The sequence below is a fragment of the Cervus canadensis genome, chromosome 1, assembly GCF_019320065.1.
Source record: "Cervus canadensis isolate Bull #8, Minnesota chromosome 1, ASM1932006v1, whole genome shotgun sequence".
Taxonomy (NCBI): Eukaryota; Metazoa; Chordata; class Mammalia; order Artiodactyla; family Cervidae; genus Cervus; species Cervus canadensis.
The window spans coordinates 83,495,245-83,501,897 of record NC_057386.1 but is presented as its reverse complement, the minus strand read 5'-3'; positions in this window follow the sequence as shown (position 1 = coordinate 83,501,897).

Sequence of the window (6,653 nt, the reverse complement as noted above, 5' to 3'; positions counted from 1 at the left end):
GACAACATCCATTATTTTCTCTTTTTTAATAAAAATGTAATGATAATGACAATTGATTAGTACTATCCAAATTATGGTGCTAAATATATTTAGCTATACTGATCTTCTTTTTATACAGTTATTTCATCTTTTTGTCATATAATCCTCAATTTACCTCAAGTAAAGCTAGCATCTTGAAAAATATGGAGAATGGAATGATGAAAGGATGATACATGCCTCAATTTCAATTAAAAGATTACTCTCTAGAGATAATAGCACATATGGCTGAAGCAAAATGCAACATTTATCTGATTTTATACCCTTGGTTATAGTTTACAATAAACCCTAATCAATCTCTAATTATCATTTAAGTCAATGATGTGACTCAGGCTCTGAGTTGCCTCACATTTTAATCCCTCATACAGCTAAACACTTTCAACAAAAAGACACTCATCATGTCCTGCTTTTAGTGAGTACATCACAAAAAATATTTTTTACTACAATTTTGAAACCATTAAATACACTTATCATAGTCTTTTTCACTTGAGGTAAAGATATTACAGTTAACCCTGAACAATGTTGGGGTTAGGAATGCTGACTCCTAAGCAGTCAAAAATCTAAGCATAACTTTACAATTGTCCTTTTGTATTCAGGGTTCCACAGTCATGGATTCAACCAATCACACCTGGACTGTGTAGTTCTGTAGCATTTACCACTATTAAAAAAAAAAAAATCTCAGTGTAGGGGAACTGTGAAGTTCAAGCCCATGTTGTTCACAGGTTAACTGTATTTCTAAATATCTGACAATGATTCAAAAACAAAGATGTGAAGTTATCCCTATTTGTAATAGATAGCTGACATTTAGTAAACAGATATTTTGTGATAAAATATTGTTAGATAAATTAATTACTAAAGTAATGAGTTAGAAAAATTAGAGCATTTATTGAATTGTCCTAGAATTTATCTGCTAGATCTAAATTCTACTCCAAGCTATTTATGTGGAAACTCCATTGTAATTAGCGATAGTTACAGATGAGTACATAATGGGAGAATTTAGCCTCTGATTTCTCCAAACGCTGCACTTACAAAGAAAGCTTCTAACAATTCAAACGAAGCTCATTAACTAATTAAAGTACAGAAATTGAACAAAGCCCCTGACCCCATTTGGTTGAACTTATAAATTGTTTTTCTTCGTAAGACTGCTCCATCAGTGGAAGTTATAATCTCAAATGGAACATCAATAAATCTTTCATGGTAGATGAAAATGTAAGACTTAGGAAAAATTCCACCCTATTAAGAGCGTGGCTTCATTATACTTTATTTTTTACAATCAAGGCTTCTCTTAAAGCACTTGTTCCAGGTCCCATTTTTACTTTGTAAGTGTGAAAACAATAATGTATTTTCCAGTTCAGCATACCTGGTGACTTTACAAAGAATCATGAACAAACAGCACTGCTGGAGGAGCTAAGATTTATATTAACACTGTCCTATCATTATCACTACATTCATAGCTTGACAGTTTTGAGGACATTGCTGTTGTTTAGTTGTTAAGTTGTGTCTGACTCTGTTGCAGCCCCATGGACTGTAGCCCAGCAGGTCCTCAGTCCATGGGATTTCCCTAGCCAAAATACTGGAGTGGGTTACCACTTCCTTCTCCAGGGGATCTTCCCAACCCGAGGATCTAGTGCGCATCTCCTGCATTGGCAGATGGATTCTTTAGCACTGAGTCACCTGGGAATCCCTTTGAGCACCTAATTTCCTCTTCATTACACAGTCCAAAGACTTAGACTCTCAGAAATCAAACACAAGTCTCTGAATCCCCATTTTCCCTCCTTTTAGGTAAAAAGGAATCTAAAGTCAGGCAGGTGTTGAGTAGCACATCTGTTTTGCATACAATGCAGAAAGGAGGATCAAATGAGAGATCCTTGAAGGTTAGAGGTCACACTGAAATTGTTTAACCAAATTACACTCTGGGAAACACAGCAAGTGAAACCAAAAATGACCTGATATGTAGAGAAGATAGAAAATAGGATCAGAAATCTTAAAAACAGGGACAGCAATTGTAAGCTTATGATAACTACTCTTTCTCCTCTATCTTGATTCTCAAATCTTAATTCCCATTAAAAATTAGCTTCACTACAGTGTGATAACTATACTTATCTCTGCTGTATGATTCACAGGAAAGTTGTTAAGAAAGTAGAGACTAAGAGTTCTCATCACAAGGAGAGTTTTTTTTTTTTTATTTTTATTTTACATTATGAGATGATGGATGTTAAGTAAACCTATTATGGTAATAATTTCACAATGTATGCAAATTAAACCATCATGTTGTACACCTTAAACTTATACAGTGGTATATTTCAGTTATTACTCAATAAAACTAAGAAAAATAAAACAAAGCAAAACAAAAAAAAGGAGTCTAACACCATAACTCTAAATAGAATGTGTGTTTTTGAATTTGTGACTTAATTAGACTATTAATAGTTTCTAGAGTATATCAAAGATCAATATGAGAATGTTTGATGACTGTCATGTGTATCCAACAAGTTAAAATAGCAGTCATATTTATCATTATTAAAATAAATTACTTTTATTTTAAAATCTTATTGGATCAGATATTAGGCTACATTCTTCTAGCTGCCAAGAATACATAATTAAACATGCTTTAAGATTCAAATGTTTGTCAAAAGTCTTGGCCTAAATCTAGCACTTCTTGAACCGTTCTACTTATAATACTACTGAAGCTCGATTGGGAGAGTGAAAATAATTCAGAAGATAGAAATGTGATCCAAATACTGTTAAAATCTTGTTTTCAATATAAATGCCTCTGTAGTTAGAATTAAGGGAGACTGGAAGAGATAGTTTATACCTTCATCTACTCTTATTATTTCTAACTAGAATAGACAGATGTTCATCATTATCTCAACTGAAAGTATTTGCTTTAATAAAAATGAATATAGATATTTCTTAATACAGATGGTTAAGATAAAGGAGATTGACAAGTTTAAGTATCTACTACACTTCTCATTGTATGGGGAAAAATGACACCATGCTTCAAGTCAGTTACTCTTCCAGATGATAAACAACCTTTACAAGCTCTGAATATATACAGACACAACACAAAAGTATAAAAAGATACGTCTTACATCCCGAGCATTTCTAACCCGTAGCTGCATCTACAGGTATCAAACACGTTCACTTTTTAATTTTAAGTACCCAAGGATACAAAAGATTTTATATTCTCAACATTATAATATCAATCTGAAATATTTTGATAAAACAAATATTACTTTTCAAAATAAAAGTTGACTTTTGAGAGATGATTATTGTTTTTCCTTTCCCTATTATAACATAAGCATGAATTAATAGTGTCTTAAATGTCTACAAAACTGGAAAACAGAATGATAACAGGAAAGAAGTGAAACAAAGCAACAGTCCTCCAATTGAGTGATTCCACTCTTAAGAGCCATGTGGAGGAAATAATTTAAAAGACAAATAAAAGAATCTATTGATAAATATAAATAACAAAATTATACTTCAGATTAAGTCTTTACCCATGATATAAATAAAATATTATACAGCAGTTTATGCAATACTGTGTAACATTTTAAAATTACAATTGTGAAACTAATAAAAAAAGAAGCAATTCTAAATATGAGTAAATTAAATTCAATATGTACATGATTAATATAGTTAGAAGCATAAAGTCATTTATATTAATTTCAATTAGAGAAGGTTATCCTTTGGTTTTGGTTACTTAACCTTGAGGAACTTATAGGTTTAGATTTAGGTTTGCTTACATACCCCCAATGATTTTAGAGTCATCTTAGTCTAAAAACTTCTTTAATTAATTTGACACCTGCAAAGTAGTTTTAAAATTGCTAAAATGAATTGCTTTGAGAAAGAAATAGCATTCATTTGAATACAGTGTTTGCACTTTACAATTCTTATGAGTAGCCCCAGTGAGCCAGCGCTTGTGTCTTCCTGACTTTCCCTATTGTATGGATTGGTTAGTTAGCCTGTGATTAAAACACATTTCTGAGTTTAAAAGAATATGAACAGTTTTTGTTTGGCTGGACTTTTTGTTACTAGTTTACTTGTTTCAGTTTGGGGCTGAAACTCTTTTCAGCTCACTACATTCTAAGTAGAAGCTGAAGTTTGGAAGTTTATGAATATACTATTAATAAATTCCTGTACTATTTACCTCAAATTTCCTTAAGTATCTCTCAAATAAGAATTCTGACTAATAAAGTCCTTTGAGAAAGATGATTTTAAAATGTAGAATGTGAAATTTGTATTGACATGAAAAATGATGCAAGAGAGTAATAGGTTTGAAATGTATAACAGCCAGATAAAGTTACCTGATAATAGGATGAGTAGAAAAACTGGAAAGATATATATGGAGAAAAGTAATTAAGTGGTATAAGTTAGGCTTAAATGTGCATTGAAACTTGTAGTATCAAGTGAGGCTACAATTTAGGGATTTGGCTAATATTAAGGGATCATTTAAATCAAACTGGCAAGTGCTTACAAAATATCAGGTTCACAACACTGAAGTTAATCACAAGGAAACGCCCTTGAATGGATCACAAACTGTTTAAATTTCTCTAACTCATGTTACAGTAGTTCTTCATTACAGTAGTTCTAGCTCAATTACAGTAGTAATTCACATAGCAACTCTGATTGATACTATTCTAATTTCACAAACAAGTAAAGCACAGTTAACTGGCCTGCAACCATCTTTTTAAAGCACTTGTGCCCTGCACCAGCTAATTCTGAAGAATATATTTTGGCTATATCATAAATGGTTTTTTCTTTGTTTTGATTCATTACATTAAGCACTATGATAAATCTGTATAAAGGATATTGATAAATACTGCGGGTCAAAATAGAATCTGGACAAATTATGACTTATTTGTCTTATATTTAAAGATTGCACTAAAATCTTCTGCTACAATAACTGATTTTAAAAAATCTAAATAAAATGCAATTGCTAAGAAAAATAAATAAAAAATGACTCCAAAGTCTTTCTGTCTACGACTGTTTAGGATGGTTATATTAGTATATACTCCATAATCTTTTGTGAGGTATTATCGTGTCTAAGTTTTCTTTATCAGTTTTATTGAGATATAATTGATATACAGCTTTGCACAAGTTTAAGGTGTATTGTATAATAACTTGGCTTCCCTGGCAGCTCAGCTGGTAAAGAATCCACCTGCAATGCAGGAGACCCCAGTTCAATTCTTAGGTCAGGAAGACCCCTAGAGAAGGGATAGGCTACCTGCTCCCATATTCTTGGGCTTCTCTGGTGGCTCAGCTGGTAAACAATCCACCTGCAATGCGGGAGACCTGAGTTTGATCCCTGGGTTGGGAGGATCCCCTGGAGAAGGGAACAGCTCCCCACTCCAGTATGCTGGCCTAGAGAATTCCTAGGACTGTATAGAGTTAATAAATTACATACATATGCTGACTCACTGACATACATATATTGGGAAATGATTACCACAATAAGTTTAGTGAACATCCATATCCTCATATAGTTACATTTTTTTTCCTTTGTGATAAGAAATTTTAGGATCTACTCTTTTAGCAACTTTCAAATATACTGTATAGCACTTACCGTTATCATTAAATTTAAGAGAATGAAAAAGAAAAATGAGCTGTTAGACTTTGTGTGTGCTCTTGCACATACACACACACACACATACACACATATATTCATGAAAGGATGGATATATATCACAGACAAAAAGTTGTAGCTAGCTATTTAATAGACTACACAATGACTGTAAGAATCAATTTTTGGCTTAATATGAAGATTTAAGCTACCTGTAGTACTCTGTGTCAATAACTGCAACCAAACCTTTTTCTGTCTCGGAATAATTGTGCCTTTGGAATGATGATGCTACCACAAAGTGAGAATCAATATTTACCACTATGAATTGTGGCTTATAATAACAATGATTATTATGAGATAGTCGATTAATAACATAGGACTTTCATAACAAGGATATTAAGCAAATAATATGTTAAAATTCAGAACATATTTCATTGCAAGGAAAATCAAGACCAGGGATGACTGAGATCTAGGTATAAGAAAACCCCCTGAAACAGAAAAGCCTACTAGGGATGTTTGAGTCTAAAGCAAGAGAAGAAAGTTCAGGTATATTAACAGTGTGTGACAAGAAAAATCAGCTATACCCCACTGACTGGAACCATCAATTGAATTGTAACATTAGTGTCAGAGGGAGAAAAAGGTGTATATACATTGGCTAGAATTTGAAAGACAGCACCCCAGTAGGAATCTAGACTCAGATATTACCATATATATTGCAAAAGTAGAAACTTGGCCATGAACATGTTGTTAGTGGGTTTTTGAGTATAATTTTGCAGCATAAGCTGTATTAAGGATGGGTTATAGCAGAATAGATACAAGTCAATCATACTGGTAGTAGTAACTCCATTTATACCAAGTATGGGAGTTGGGGTCTATAGTTAGAACGTAGACATTATTGGTATAGATGAACTATGTTCCCTTGAAAATTTACATGGTGAAGCCATAACCTCTAATATGGAGGTAGGGCCATTGGGAAGTAATTCACATTAGATGAGGTCATCAGATGGAGCCCTCAAGATGGGATAAGTGGGTTTGTAAAAAGAGGAGGGGAGAGAAA